The sequence below is a fragment of the Arachis stenosperma genome, chromosome 4 (assembly GCF_014773155.1).
Source record: "Arachis stenosperma cultivar V10309 chromosome 4, arast.V10309.gnm1.PFL2, whole genome shotgun sequence".
Classification (NCBI taxonomy): domain Eukaryota; kingdom Viridiplantae; phylum Streptophyta; class Magnoliopsida; order Fabales; family Fabaceae; genus Arachis; species Arachis stenosperma.
In genome coordinates, this window is record NC_080380.1 from 100,646,827 (window position 1) to 100,664,025 (window position 17,199).

At 37.7% G+C, this 17,199-nt stretch overlaps 1 non-coding gene across 1 annotated transcript; it reads left to right on the forward strand.

Annotated features, from left to right (window-relative positions):
- The first annotated feature begins 10,339 nt into the window (after window positions 1–10,339).
- On the forward strand, window positions 10,340–10,443 carry LOC130977477 (small nucleolar RNA R71). Its single transcript, XR_009085166.1, has one exon. It is a non-coding gene; the product is annotated as a small nucleolar RNA R71 (small nucleolar RNA).
- The last annotated feature ends 6,756 nt before the right edge of the window (window positions 10,444–17,199 follow it).

Below are 17,199 nucleotides of genomic sequence, written 5' to 3' on the forward strand. Positions count from 1 at the left end.
AGCAACAGTTTAAGTTTGGTGTTGTGATGAGCGGATATTTTATACGCTTTTTGGGGGTAATTTCATGTAGATTTTAGTATGTTTTAATTAGTTTTTAGTTAAATATTATTAGTTTTTAGGCAAAAATCATATTCTGGACTTTACTATGAGTTTGTGTGTTTTTCTGTGATTTCAGGTATTTTCTGGCTGAAATTGAGAGAGCTGAGAAAAAATCTGAGTTAGGCTGAAAAAGGACTATTGATGTTGTTGGATTCTGACCTCCCTGCACTCGAAATGGATTTTCTGGAGGTACAGGAGTCCAATTGGCGCGCTCTCAACGGCGTTGAAAAGTAAACAGCCAGGGCTTTTCAGCAATATATAATAGTCCATACTTTGCGCGAAGATAGACGATGTAAACTGGCGTTCAACGCCAGTATCATGCTGCTGTCTGGCGTCCAGCGCCAGAAACAGGTTACAACCTGGCGTTGAACGCCCAAAACAGCCCCAGGCACGTGAGAAGCTTAAGTCTCAGCCCCAGTACACACCAAGTGGGCCCCAGAAGTGGATTTCTGCACTATCTATCATAGTTTACTCATTTTCTGTAAACCTACCTTACTAGTTTACTATTTAAACAACTTTTAGAGATTTACTTTGCACCTCATGACATTTTAGATCTGAATTTTGTACCTTTTGGCAGCATGAGTCTCTAAACTCTATTGTTGGGGGTGAGGAGCTCTGCAGCGTCTCGATGAATTAATACAATTACCTTTGTTTTCCATTTAAACACGCTTGTTCCTATCTAAGATGTTCATTCGCGCTTAAACATGAAGAAGGTGATGATCCGTGACACTCATCACCTTCCTCAGATCCATGAACGTGTGCCTGACAACCACCTCCGTTCTATATCAGACTGAATGAGCTTCTCTTAGATTCCTTAATCAGAATCTTCGTGGTATAAACTAGAATTGATGGCGGCCACTCTTGAGGATCCGGAAAGTCTAAACCTTGTCTGTGGTATTCTGAGTCGGATTCAAGGATTGAATGGCTGTGACGAGCTTCAAACTTGCGATTGCTGGGCGTGATGACAAACACAAAAGGATCAATGGATCCTATTCCAACATGATCGAGAACCAACAGCTGATTAGCCGTGCTGTGATAGAGTATCTGGACCATTTTCACTGAGAGGATGGGAGGTAGCCACTGACAATGGTGACACCCTACATACAGCTTGCCATGGAAGGAGCCTTGCGTGTGGAAAGGGATTTCAAGGAAGAGTTGAAGTTCAAAGGACAAAGCATCTCCAAAACCCCAACATATTCTTCATTAATAAAGTAACAATTACTTATCCCAAACACTTTTACTTCTTACAATTAAACTCAAATAACCATATTGACATCCTGACTAAGATTAATAAAATAAACATAGACTGCTTCAAACCAATAATATCCGTGGGATCGACCCTTACTCACGTAAGGTATTACTTGGACGACCCAGTGCACTTGCTGGTTAGTTGTACGGATTGCAAATTCGTGCACCAATCACCTTGTAAATCTCAGTTAGGCAGATTAAATGGTTTATGATGAGTTCGAAAATAAATAATAAACAGAAAATAAAATAGTAAATAGTTACTCATATAATTCCATGGTAGGAATTTCAGATAGGCATATGGAGATGCTGTGCTCCTCTCAAATCTCTACTTTCTTATTACATTCATCCAATTTCTTCTTACTCCTTTCCATGGCAAGCTATATGTAGGGCATCACCGTCGTCAATGGCTACTTTTCATCCTCTCGGGAAAATGGTCCTATGCGCTGTCACTGCATGGCTAATCGTCTGGAGGCATCACCCTTTGCCGATGGCTACATCCCATCCTCTCAGTGAAAATGGTCCAAATACTCTGTCACAGCACGGCTAATCATCTGTCGGTTCTCAATCAGGTTGGAATAGAATCCCTTGATTCTTTTACGTCTGTCACTAATGCCCAGCCTTCAGGAGTTTGAAGCTCGTCACAGTTATTCAATACCGGAATCCTACTCGGAATACCACAGACAAGGTTAGACTTTCCGGATTCCCGGGATCCTACTCAGTATACCACAGACAAGGTTAGACTTTCCGGATCCCCATGAATGCCGCCAACTATCTAGCTTATACCACGAAGATTCTGTTGGGGAATCTAAGAGATATGCGCCCGGCCTAAAGTAGAACGGAAGTGGTTGTCAGTCACACGCGTTCATAGGTGAGAATGATGATGAGTGTCACGGATCATCACATTCATCAAGTTTGAAGTGCAACGTATATCTTGGAATAAGAATAAAAGAGAATTGAATAGAAAGTAATGGTAATTGTATTGAAACTTAAGGTACAGCAGAGCTCCAAACCCTTAATCTATGGTGTGCAGAAACTCCACCGTTGAAAATACATAAGTGAAAGGTTCAGGCATGGCCGAATGGCCAGCCCCCTAAAACGTGATCAATAGCCTCTCAAGATGAAGAATAAAAACAAAGCTGAGACCAAAGATGAAACGTGGTCAAAAAGACGTCTAATGCAATAGTTAAATGTCCTATATATACTAGACTAGCTACTAGGGTTTACATGAGTAAGTAATTGATGCATAAATCCACTTCCGGGGCCCACTTGGTGTATGCTTGGGCTGAGCTTGATCTATCCACGAGCTGAGGCTTTTCTTGGAGTTGAACGCCGAGTTATAGCGTGTTTCTGGCGTTCAACTCCGGGTTATGACGTGTTTCTGGCGTTTAACTCCAGACAGCAGCATGTACTTAGCGTTGAGCGCCACTTTACGTCGTCAATTTCCGAATAAAGTATGGCTATTATATATTGCTGGAAAGCTCTGGATGTCTACTTTCCAACGCCGTATGTCTAATTTCCGAATAAAGTATGGCTATTTCAGAATCCAACAGCATCAGCAGTCCTTTTGTCAGCCTTTTTTCAGAGTTTTGCTCAAGTCCCTCAATTTCAGCCAGAAATTACCTGAAGTCACAGAAAAACACACAAACTCATAGTAAAGTCTAGAAATGTGAATTTAACATAAAAACTAATGAAAACATCCCTAAAAGTAGCTTGAACTTACTAAAAACTACCTAAAAACAATGCCAAAAAGCGTATAAATTATCCGCTCATCAAGTGGCTAGGCACCACATGGTCCAGATGGAGACTCGATACTCTGCTGACCTTATATCGTAAGTGTGGCCGGACACTGTGAAAGTTTCGAATGAGCTTGCTCCCATGAATATACACCAGTGAGGGTGTTGGATATGGATTATGATTATGATCATGATGGTGATCGAGGATAACTCGAGTTGGGGATGCACGACAGAGGGACAGTCCAATGGTTAGCTACCAAGACTTTTCAGGTTGGCTATATAACCAACAGATGATATCATCAGCCATTAGGACATGCATTCATCATATGCATACTAAGTGAATTGTTTGAGATTGCCTATTTGACTGCATATTACTTGCTAATTGTCTAAATGTCTTATCTATTCCTATTTGTATATCTCTTATTTGATATAACTGTGTTTGCCATATTATACTCTTACTGGTGGTTGGGAGGTCTGAAGGAATTGGAAAGGGAAGTATTAGTTAGACTGAAGAATCCATAGTCAGTTGCCATTTATGGTTTAGCCTGTTTATAAGCTTTGAATTATCTGTTGGAAGTTCTAGGATTGTCTTTGGCTTTCTCAGGACATTACATGTTAGATATGTGGGCACTGTTACCATATTGAGAACCTCCGGTTCTCACCCATGCGGATTTTATGGTTTTCAGATGCAGGAGGTGAGGCTTCTCGCTGAAGCATGCTGGAGACTTCTGGATTAGCGAAGATCCTTTGTTCTCGGGACTCTATTTTTGGTTTATATGTTTTGTTTAGATACTTTTATCTCCACTAAATAATACAAACTGTGATGACTCCTCTTAGTGGGGGGTTTTGGAGAATAGGTTTTCTGTATTTATGTCCCTTTGGGTTTCCTTTGGGGTTTCTTACTTTATTTACATGTATATATTGCTATGTTTGGACCGGTTATCTTCACAACCAGATTTTGAATTTTGATATTCATGTTTTTGACACTCCTTTGTATATATAAAATCTTGCTTTAGTTCATCCTTTATTCGTTACATTTTCGATCGGAGTGTTGCGCTTTTGAGTTGCGATTTTGTTTTACCCCTTTTTCTTCAGAGGCTCCTAGTTATAATCAATTATTCATACTAGTATACGTACTAAAGTTTTATTTTAGAGGTCGTAATACCTTGCCATTTCTGAATTATGACTTAAGCATAAGACTCTGTATGGTAGGGTGTTACAGATGGGATTATTGACAATGTGAATGGTGTTGTCATAGAATAGAGTGATAGACTTTGAAAAAGCCAAACCAATAAAATCCATTAAGAAAGATAACCAACGAACTTCACTAGTGGCAACAGTAAGAGACCTATATTCAGCTTCTACAGATGACTTGACAACAATTTGATTCTTACTCTTCCAGCTAGCAAGAGAGTTCCCAAGCATGAAGCAATAACCAGAAACAGAGCAACGAGTATTGGCACAAGTAGCCTAGTTAGCGTCGGCAAATTCAGTGAGATACAGATCAAAAGTAGAGGAGAAGAATAGACCAGTTGCAGGTCTGCTAGTGCACGAAATTGTGATCATCAACAATGGCGCCAAAGACTTGGAGTTCTCAAACGTGAATCACACTTTGTCACGACTTCGCACAACTAAACAGCAAGTGCACTGGGTCGTCTAAGTAATAAACCTTACGTGAGTAAGGGTCGATCCCACTGAGATTGTTGGTAAGAAGCAAGCTATGGTCATCTTGTAAAACCCAGTTAGGCGGATTCAAATGGTTATGATGGTTTTCGAAAATAAAGATAAATAAAGCATAAAATAGAGATAAAGATACTTATGTAAATCATTGGTGGAAATTTCAGATAAGTGTATGGGGATGCTTTGTTCCTTCTGAAACTCTGCTTTCCTACTGCTTTCATCCAATCATTCTTACTCCTTTCTATGGCAAGCTGTATGTAGGGCGTCACCGTTGTCAATGGCTACTTCCCATCCTCTCAGTGAAAATGGTCCAAATGCTCTGTCACAGCACGGCTAATCATCTGTCGGTTCTCGATCATGTTGGAATAGAATCCAGTGATTCTTTTGCGTCTGTCACTACGCCCAACACTCGCGAGTTTGAAGCTCATCACAGTCATCCCATCTCAGATCCTACTCGGAATACCACAGACAAGGTTTAGATTTTCTGAATCTTAGAAATGACCGCCAACAATTCTAACTTATACCACGAAGACTCCGATCTTTTGGAATGGAGGCTAAGAGACACGCACTCGATCTAAGGTAGAACGGGAGTGGTTGTCAGGCACGCATTCATAGGTGAGAATGATGATGAGTGTCACGGATCATCACATTCATCATGTTGAAGTGTAGCGAATATCTTAGAATAAGAATAAGCAGAATAATTGAATAGAAGAACAATAGTAATTGCATTAATACTCGAGGAACAGCAGAGCTCCACACCTTAATCTATGGTGTGTAGAAACTCCACCATTTAAAATACATAAGTGATGAAGGTCTAGGCATGGCCGAATGGCCAGCCCCCAAACGTGATCAAGAGATTAATCAAAAGACTAATTCCCAGATGAAAATACAACAGTAAAAAGTCCTATTTATACTAGACTAGTTACTAGGGTTTACAGAAATAAGTCTTAGTGCATAAATCCACTTCCGGGGCCCACTTTGGTGTGTGCTTGGGCTGAGCTTGAGCTTTACACGTGCAGAGGCTTCTCTTGGGGTTAAACACCAAGTTGTAACGTGTTTTTGGCGTTTAACTCTAGTTTGTGACGTGTTTCTGGCGTTTTACTCCAGAATGTAGCATGGAACTGGCGTTGAACGCCAGTTTGCATCGTCTAAACTCGAATAAAGTATAGACTATTATATATTGTTGGAAAGCCCTAGATGTTTACTTTTCAATGCAGTTGAGAGCGTGCCATTGGGAGTTCTGAAGCTCCAGAAAATCCATTTCGAATGCAAGGAAGACAGAATCCAACAACATCAGCAGTCCTTTTTCAGCCTGTATCGGATTTTTGCTCAGGTCCCTCAATTTCAGCCAGAAAATACCTCAAATCACAGAAAAATACACAAACTCATAGTAAAGTCCAGAAATGTGAATTTTTCATAAAAACTAATAAAAACATCCCTAAAAGTAGCTAGATCCTACTAAAAACTACCTAAAAATAATGCCAAAAAGCGTATAAATTATCCGCTCATCACAACACCAAACTTAAATTGTTGCTTGTCCCCAAGCAACTAAAAATAAAATAGGATAAAAAGAAGAGAATATACTATAAATCTCAAAATATCAATGAATATTAGTTCTAATTAGATGAGCGGGACTTGTAGCTTTTTGCTTCTGAACAGTTTTGGCATCTCACTTTATCCTTAGAAGTTTAGAATGATTGGCATCCATAGGAACTCAGAGTTCAGATAGTGTTATTGATTCTCCTAGTTAAGTATGTTGATTCTTGAACACAGCTACTTTGGCCGTGGCCCTAAGCACTTTGTTTTCCAGTATTACCACCGGATACATAAATGCCACAGACACATGACTGGGTGAATCTTTTTAGATTGTGACTCAGCTTTGCTAAAGTCCCCAGTTAGAGGTGTCCAGAGCTCTTAAGCACACTCTTTTTGCTTTGGATCACGACTTTAACCACTCAGTATCAAGCTTTTCACTTGGACCTGCATGCCATAAGCACATGGTTAGGGACAGCTTGATTTAGTCGCTTAGGCCTGAATTTATTTCCTTGGGCCCTTCTATCCATTGATGCTCAAAGCCTTGGATCCTTTTTACCCTTGCCTTTTGGTTTTAAGGGCTATTGGCTTTTTCTGCTTGCTTTTTCTTTTTCTTTTATTATTTTTTTTTTGCAAGCTTTTGTTATTCACTGCTTTTTCTTGCTTGAAGAATCAATTTTATGATTTTTCAAATTATCAATAACATTTTTCTTGTTCATCATTCTTTCAAGAGCCAACAATTTTAACATTCATAAACAACAAGATCAAAAATATGCACTGTTCAAGCATTCATTCAGAAAATAAAAAGTATTGTCACCATATCAATATAATTAAACTAATTTCAAGGATGAATTCGAAACTCATGTACTTCTTATTCTTTTGTATTAAAAACATTTTTCATTTAAGAAAGATGAAGGATTCATGGAATTATTCATAGCCTTAAGACATAGACACTAGACACTAATGATCATGTGATAAAGACACAAACATAGACAAACATAAAGCTCAAAAACTGAAAAACAGAGAGATAAGAACAAGGAAGTTAAGGAATGAGTCCACCTTAGTGATGGTGGCGCCTTCTTCTTGAAGGACCAATGGTGTCCTTGAGCTCCTCTATGTCTCTTTCTTGCCTTTGTTGCTTGACCTCTAGTGATTTTGGTGCTCCTATCCTTAGTTGCTCCCAATAATTGTGTGGAGGAAAATGTATCCCCTGAGGTATCTCAGGGATTTCTTGATGAGGGAGTTCCTCATGCTCTTGTTGAGGTCCATGAGTGGGCTCTCTTGACGTGTAGTCAAATGCTCTACTACTAAGCTATGGACCCTTGAGATAAATCTCTCCATCTCCCATGACTCGGAGGTGGAAGCTTTTGTCTTCCCTTTCCTCTTTCTAGAGGTTTCTCTGGCCTTAGGTGCCATAAATGGTTATGAAAAAACAAAAAGCTATACTTTTACCACACCAAACTTAGAATGTTGCTCGCCTTCGAGCAAAAGAAGAAAGAATAGAAGAAGAAGAAGAAAAGATAGAGGAGAGGGAGAGTGGTGTAGGTTTCGGCCAAGGGGGAGAAGAGAGGGTGGTGTTGTATGAAAATAAAGAAGGATGGGGGGGTTTATATAGCGGAGGGAGAGGGGTTAGGGTTCGGTCATTTAGGGTGGGTTTGGGTGGGAAAGAGATTTTGAATTTGAAAGTATGTGGGGTTTATGGGGAAGAGTGGATGGATGTGAGTGGTGAAGAAGTGATGGGGAAGAGTGATTGAGGTGATTGGTGAATGATGTTTAGGGAATAGTGTTATGAAAAGGTGTGAGAGAGAGGGAGAAGGTAGGTGGGGATTCTGTGGGGTCCACAGATCATGAATTAATCCTGTGGGGTCTACAAATCCTGAGGTGTCAAGGATTTCTCATCCCTGCACCCTTTTGGCGTGTAAAATGCCCTCTGTATGCAATCCTAGTGTTTAACGCCAGACTGATACTTGTTTCAGGCGTTAAACGCCAGCTCTATGCTTGTTTCTACGTTAAACGCCACTTTGCTTCTTGTTTCTGGCGTTTAACGCCAGCTCTCCTCAAGGTGCAATCCTGGCGTTTAAACGCTAGACTGCTACTTGTTTCTGGCATTCAATGCCAGCTTCATGCTCTGTTCTGGCGTTAAACACCAGCCAGATTCTCCTTACTGGTGTTTAAACGCCAGTAAGCTCTTCCTCCAGGGTGTGCTTTTTCTTCTGCTGTTTTTTATTCTGTTTTTAATTTTTGCAATTATTTTGTGACTCCACATGATCATAAACCTAATAAAACATAAAAGAACAATAGAAATATAGATAAATAAAAATTGGGTTGCCTCCCAATAAGCGCTTCTTTAATGTCAATAGCTTGACAGTGAGCTCTCATGGAGCTTCACAGATCATCAGAGCATTGTAGGGACCTCCCAACACCAAACTTAGAGTTTGAATGTGGGGTTCAACACCAAACTTAGAGTTTGATTGTGGGGGCTTTGTTTGACTCTGTATTGAGAGAAGCTTATTGTGCCTCTTTTCCATGGTTGTAGAGGAAGATCCTTGAGCTTTAAACACAAGGTAGTCCCCATTCAATTGAAGGACTAGCTCTCCTCTGTCAACATCAATCACAGCTCCTGCTGTGGCTAGGAAGGGTCTTCCAAGAATGATGGATTCATTCTCATCCTTCCCAGTGTCTAAGATTATGAAATCAGCAGGGATGTAAAGGCCTTTAACCTTCACTAACACGTCCTCTACCAATCCATAAGCTTGTTTTATTGACTTGTCTGCCATCTCTAATGAGATTTTTGTAGCTTGTACCTCAAAGATCCCCAGCTTCTCCATTACAGAGGGTGGCATAAGATTTATACCTGACCCCAGGTCATACAGAGCCTTCTCAAAGGTCATGGTGCCTATGGTACAGGATATTAAGAATTTACCAGGATCTTGTTTCTTTTGAGGTAGAGTTTGCTAAACCCATGTATCTAGTTCACTAATGAGCAAGGGAAGTTCACCTTTCCAAGTCTCATTACCAAACAACTTGGCATTCAGCTTCATGATGGCTCCTAGATATTGAGCAACTTGCTCTTCAGTTACATCTTCATCCTCTTCAGAGGAAGAATAGTTCTCAGAGCTCATGAATGGCAGAAAGAAGTTTAATGGAATCTCTATGGTCTCTATATGAGCCTCAGATTCCTTTAGGTCCTCAATAGGGAACTCCTTTCTGTCTGGAGGACGTCCCATGAGGTCTTCTTCATTGGGATTCACGTCTTCCCCTTCCTCTTTATATTCGGCCATTTTGATTATATCAATGGCCTTACACTCTCTTTTTGAATTCTCTTCTGTATTGCTTGGGAGAGTACTAGGAGGAGTTTCAGTGATTTTCTTACTCAGCTGACCCACCTATGCCTCCAAGTTTCTAATGGAGGACCTTGTTTCATTCATGAAACTTAAAGTGGCCTTAGATAGATAAAAGACTATGTTTGCTAAGCTAGAGGGGCTCTGCTCAGAATTCTCTGTCAGTTGCTGAGAAGATGATGGAAAAGACTTGCTATTGCTAAACCTGTTTCTTCCACCATTATTAAAGCCTTGTTGAGGCTTTTGTTGATCCTTCCATGAGAAATTTGGATGATTTCTCCATGAGAAAATATAGGTGTTTCTATAGGTTTCACCCATGTAATTCACCTCTGCTATTGCAGGGTTCTCAGGATCATAAGCTTCTTCTTCAGAAGACGCCTCTTTAGTACTGTTGGATGCATTTTGCCATCCATTCAGACTCTGGAAATCTTGTTGACTTGCTGAGTCAACATTTTATTCTGAGCCAATATGGCATTCAGAGTATCAATTTCAAGAACTCCCCTTTTTTGAGGCGTCCCATTACTCACAGGATTTCTCTCAGAGGTGTACATGAATTGGTTATTTGTAACCATGTCAATGAGTTCTTGAGCTTCTGCAGATATTTTCTTTAGGTGAATGGATTCACCTGCAGAATGGTCTAGTGATATCTTAGAAAGCTCAGATAGACCATCATAGAATATATCTAAAATTGTCCACTCTGAAAGCATGCCAAAAGGACACTTTTTGGTCAACTGCTTGTATCTTTCCCAAACTTCAGAGAGGGATTCACCATCTTTTTGCTTGAAGATCTGAACATCCACTCTAAGCTTGCTCAGCTTTTAAGGAGGAAAGAACTTGTCCAAGAAGGCTGTGACCAGCTTATCCCAAGAGTTCAGGCTATCTTTAGGTTGTGAGTCCAACCATGTTCTAGCTCTGTCTCTTACAACAAAGGGGAAAAGCATGAGCCTGTAGACTTCAGGATCTACTCCATTAGTCTTAACAGTATCACAGATATGCAAGAATTCAGTTAAAAACTGATAGGGATCTTTTGATGGAAGTCCATAGAACTTACAGTTCTATTGCATCAGAGCAACTAGTTGAGGCTTCAGCTCAAAATTGTTTGCTCCAATGGCAGGGATTGAAATGCTTCTTCCATAAAAATTGGAAGTAGGTGTAGTATAATCACCAAGCATCCTCCTTGCACCTCCAGCATTGTTATTGGGTTCGGCCATGTCTTCTTTTTTGAGATTCTCTGTAAGGTTTTCTCTGGATTGTTGTGCTTTAGCTTCTCTTAGCTTCTTGTTCAGAGTCCTTTCAGGTTCAGGATCTTCTTCAACAAGAATGTCCTTGTCCTTGCTCCTGCTCATATGAAAAAAAAAAGAGAACAGAAAAGGAAGAGGAATCCTCTATGTCACAGTATAGAGATTCCTTTATGTGAGTAGAAGAAAAAAAGAATAGAAAAAGGATGAGAAAAATTTGAACATAGAAGAGAAGAGAGAGTTCGAATTTTTAGATGAAGAGAAGTGTTAGTAATTAACTAAATAAATAGAAAGAGATGAGAGGGAGAGAATTTCGAAAATTGTTTTTGAAAAAAGGTTAGTGATTTTCGAAAATTAAGAGAAGAAATAAAATTAAAATTAAAATTTGAAACAATTAGTTAATTAAAAAGAATTCTGAAAAAGATGGATGAATTTTCGAAAGTTAGAGAGAGAAAAGTAGTTAGGTGGTTTTGAAAAAGATAAGAAGTAATAAAACAAATAAAAAGTCAATTGGTTAGTTGAAAAAGATTTGAAATTCAATTTTTTGAAAAGATAGGAAGTTAGAAAAGATTTTTGAAATCAATTCTGAAAAAGATATGATTTGAAAAAAAAAGACATGATTAAAAAGATATGATTGAAAAGATATTTTGAAAAAGATTTTATTTTTAAAATTAAAATTGACTACTTGACTAACAAGAAACTAAAAGATATGATTCTAGAATTCAAAGATTGAACCTTTCTTAACAAGAAAGTAACAAACTTCAAATTTTTGAATCAATTACATTAATTGTTAGTAAAGTTTTCGAAAAATCATGAGATAAAGATAAGAAAAAGATTTTGAAAATCAATTAAAAAATATTTTCGAAAATATAAAAGAAAAATGAAAAAAATTTAATTTTTGAAAAAGTTTTGAAAAGATAAGATTTTTAAAATTGAAATCTTGACTTGACTAACAAGAAACAACTAATTTTAAAAATTTTTTGACTAAGTCAACCCAAAGATTTCGAATTTTTGAGTAAAATAAGAAAATATATTTTTTTTATTTTTGAATTTTTAATGAGGAGAGAGAAAAACACAAATATGACCCAAAATATGAAAATTTTGGATCAAAACCAATGATGCATGCAAGAACACTATGAATGTCAAGATGAACACCAAGAACATTATGAAGATCAAGATGAACATCAAAACTTATTTTTGAAAAATTTTTAAGAAAAGAAAAATATCCAAGACACCAAACTTAGAAATTTTTTCATGTTTAGACACTATGAATGCAAAAATGCATACGAAAAACAACAAAAACACAAAACAAGAAAATTTAAAGATCAAACAAGAAGACTTGTCAAGAACAACTTGAAGATCATGAAGAACACCATGCATGAGTTTTTCGAAAAATGCATAAATTTTTAAAAACATGCAATTGACACCAAACTTAAAAATTGACACTAGACTCAAACAAGAAACACAAAATATTTTTGATTTTATGATTTTTTTATTTTTTTTGGATTTTTCGAAAATTATATTTAGAAAAACGAAAAAGAAGAAAAATTTTTTTGAAAACTTTTTGAAAATAAAATAAGAGGAAAATTACCTAATCTAAGCAACAAGATGAACCGTCAGTTGTCCAAACTCAAACAATACCCGGCAACAGCGACAAAAACTTGGTGCACGAAAATGTGATCATCAACAAAGGCGCCAAAGACTTGGAGCTCTCAAACGTGAATCACACTTTGTCACAACTTTGCACAACTAACGATAAAGTGCACTGGGTCGTTCAAGTAATAAACCTTACGTGAGTAAGGGTTGATCCCTCGCAGATTGTTGGTAAGAAGCAAGCTATGGCCATCTTGTAAATCCCAGTTAGGCGGATTCAAATGGTTATGATGGTTTTCGAAAATAAAGATAAATAAAGCATAAAATAGAGATAAAGATACTTATGTAAATCATTGGTGGGAATTTCATAAAAGTGTATGGAGATGCTTTGTTCTTTCTGAATCTCTGCTTTCCTACTGCTTTCATCCAATCATTCTTACTCCTTTCTATGGCAAGCTGTATGTAGGGCGTCACTGTTGTCAATGGCTACTTCCCATCCTCTCAGTGAAAATGGTCCAAATGCTCTGTCACAGCACGGCTAATCATCTGTCGGTTCTCGATCATGTTGGAATAGAATCCAGTGATTCTTTTGCGTCTGTCACTACGCCCAACACTCGCGAGTTTGAAGCTCGTCACAGTCATCCCATCTCAGGTCCTACTCGGAATACCACAGACAACGTTTAGACTTTTCGGATCTTAGGAATGGCCGCCAATAATTCTAGCTTATACCACGAAGACTCCTATCTTTCGGAATGGAGGCTAAGAGTCACGCGCTCGATCTAAAGAAGAACGGGAGTGGTTGTCAGGTACGTGTTCATAGGTGAGAATGATGATGAGTGTCACGGATCATCACATTCATCATGTTGAAGTGCAGCGAATATCTTAGAATAAGAATACACTAAATTTAATAGAAGAACAATAGTAATTGCATTAATACTCGAGGAACAGCAGAGCTCCACACCTTAATCTATGGTGTGTAGAAATTCCACCGTTGAAAATACATAAGTGATGAAGGTCCAGGCATGGCCGAATGGCCAGCCCCCAAACGTGATCAAGAGATTAATCAAAAGACTAATTCCCAGATGAAAATACAATAGTAAAAAGTCCTATTTATACTAAACTAGTTACTAGGGTTTACAGAAATAAGTCTTAGTGCTGAAATCCACTTCCGGGGCCCACTTTGGTGTGTGCTTGGGCTGAGCTTGAGCTTTACATGTGCAGAGGCTTCTCTTGGGGTTAAACGCCAAGTTGTAACGTGTTTTTGGCGTTTAACTCTGGTTTGTGACATATTTCTGGCGTTTTACTCTAGAATACAGCATGGAACTGGCGTTAAACGCCAGTTTGCATCATCTAAACTCGAATAAAGTATGGACTATTATATATTGCTGGAAAGCCCTGGATGTCTACTTTCCAACGATGTTGAGAGCGCGCCATTTGGAGTTCTGTAGCTCCAGAAAATCTATTTCGAGTGCAGGGAGGTCAGAATCCAACAACATCAGCAGTCCTTTTTCAGCCTGAATCGGATTTTTGCTCAGGTCCCTCAATTTCAGCCAGAAAATATCTGAAATCACAGAAAAATACACAAACTCATAGTAAAGTCCAGAAATGTAAATTTTGCATAAAAAGTAATAAAAACATCCCTAAAAGTAGCTAGATCCTACTAAAAACTACCTAAAAACAATGCCAAAAAGCGTATAAATTATCCGCTCATCATCTGCCTTTTAAATATCGGAGTAAGCAGAAAGTAGTCTGTTGGTCAGAAGTGGTTGCATAGTCCAAAAACTGGTTGCATAAGAGATATCGGTTCTAGTGTTTAGAAGGTAAAGGAATCGGCCGATGAGCTGTCTATAAGTAGTGTTGTCCGTTAAAATGGTACCTAACTCCATCAAGAGTTTTCGACTATAATGAAATGGAATGGAGAGAAGCTTACAATCTAGATAACCAAAATCCTTTAGAAGGTTCATGTCGTACTTTCATTGATAAATGTGGATTCTAGAGTTAGAGTGTGCTACTTTCATTCCCAAGAAGTACTTGAGATCACCAAGATCCTTTATTTTGAATTTGTCATCCAAAATTTTTTTCGATGGAATTGATTTCACCAATGTCATCCCCGGTTAAAACCAAGTCATCCACATATACTAGGAGTGAAGTTTTTGGATTGTTTCTTGATGAAAAGGGAATGATCTTAAAAAAATTGTTTATAACTAGCATTAAAAAGAGTCTAAGTGAGCTTAATGTTCCATTGTCTGCTTGTTTGCTTAAGCCCATATAGAGACTTTTGTAATTTACAAACCAAACTTGGCTATGAACCAGTCAAACTGGGTGGTATCCTCATATAAACTTCCTTGTCTAAATCTCCATGAAGGAAGGCAGTATTGACTTCCAGCTATTTCAAATGCCATTTTTTGCCGTTGCTAATACTAACATTACTCATAGAGTAGTCATTTTGACAACTGGATTAAAAGTATCACCATAATCCACTCCTTACACTTGAGGAAATTCTTTTGCAACTAGCCTATCTTTGTGCCTTTTAATGGTGCCATCGAGATTGAATTTTACCTTAAAAACCTATTTACGACCCACAGTTTTTTTTGTCTTTTGGGAGTTTAGTGGGATACCAAGTTATGTTCTAATCTAGAGCTGTCAATTCAGCTTGTATTGCCTTTCTCCAACATTCATGTGCAACCGCTTTCTCATAAGTGCTAGGTTCCGAATTTGAGGTGATGGCTAGAGAAAGAGACTTATATTTTGGGTTAGTTTATCATATGACAAGTTTTGTGAGATAGGATATAAAGAGGTAGAGTTGGCAAAGTTACTAGAGTGAGTTGTGCAGGTTATCATACAATGGTAGTTCTTCAAATAAGCAGACGGTTTTTTGAATCTTTCATATTTTCTAATGATGCAGTCATGTGTGATGTCATAGTTTTCTGATGCAGATGCATTGTTAGTGTGAGGTATGATAATGCGTGCAATGGTGTGTGAGAAAATTGATGAGTGCACTGAGCTTGAGAAATGTTCATCTGAATTTGTGAGTGTTGTATGTATGGGTGATTGCAAATGATGTGTGGATAGTGTATCATATTGAAAAAGATCTATGTACTGTGGAGTACGAGTGGGTGTTGCAGGAATGTCAGTGCTAGTAAAATGTGAAAATGGAAAATGAGTTTCATAGAAGATTACATTTTTAGATATGAAAATTTCTTTTGATTTTACATCAATAAGTCAAAAACCTTTTGTTCTAAATTTAAAATCGAGAAAAGCTGTTTTTCTGACTCTTGGGTCTAATTTTGTTCTTGAATTTGTTAATGTGGAGGCATATGCAAGAGAACCAAATACTTTTAAATATGAAAGGTGAGATAAATTACCATACAAAAGTTTATAAGGACTAGCATTATCCAGTTTAGTGCTGGGCAGCCTATTAATTAGGTGAATAGCGTGAGCAACTGTGTATTGCCAAAAACAATGTAGAATTCTAGGTTGAAATAACAGTGCTCTAGCGACACCTAAAATATGCTGGTGTTTTCACTCTACAATCTCATTTTGCTCTGAGGTTTCTACATAAGAAGTTTTGTGTAAAATGCCAGATGATACAAAAAAAGATTTTAGAGTAAATTCTAACCCATTGTCAGTCCTTATACACTTAACTTATTTTTTAAAGTGTACTTTGACAAAATTCACAAAATTAATAACCAATTGTGATGTCTCAGATTTGGTTTTCATAAGAAAATATCCAAGTGAATATGCTCTTGTCATCCACCACTCTCAAAAAATACTTATGTTCTTCATTGAATGGGACAGAAATAAGACTCCAGATATCCATATGAACTAAGTCAAAATAATTTTTTATTTTAGTTGTACTAAGATCAAAAGATAATTTCTTTTGTTTTGCAAAATGACATGAGACACAAGGAAGTTTTGAAGCAATACAATCTATAAAGATAATATTTCTTTAGTAAAATCAGTTTATGTATGGATATGTGTCCTAATCTAAGATGCCAAATATTTTTGTGTTCAGTGTGTGAAGGTGTTGTGGAATGAGTAGTAGTCGTAGTTTCCATCAATGAAACTTGCTTTGTTGGAGGAAGGGGAAAGTGAGAGAATTATGATTCTCTACTTATTGTATATAAACCTTCTCTACACTTAGCAATGCCAATCATCTTCAATGTGGATCGATCTTATATCAGACAACACTTATCATCGATTAATAGTTGACAAAGTAAGTTTGACGTTAATTTTGATACAGAGATCAGTTTGAAATCAAAAGAGAGAATGTACAAAACATTTTTAAGAAAAATTTTTTAGAGAATGTGATTATGCCAATGATGGTGCTGACAGTTTTAGTCCCATTTGGCAATATCACATTGATTGGAGTAATATTTTGAAAGCTTGCAAAATCTTTTAAGTCGAAAGTCACATGATCTGTTGCACCGGAGTCAATGACCCATAGTGCATATTTTGGAGTGATAATGCTCATAATTCTTGCATTAAAATGTAATGCAATGGTTTTATCTGGAGTGGAGGTCTGAATGGAATTAGAAATTTGGTTTGCATGATGAGGTTGTTATTGCACACTTTTATCTTTGATAAACTCTAACAAGGCAAATCTTTGTTCTGGAGTGAACTGGAGTCTTGATATTCCAGTGTTTTCTTGGAGATAATTGAACTGGGATTATTTGTCACTGAGTATATTATCATGCTCCTTAGTGGTGTTATATTGCTGCCGTTGCTAAAAAT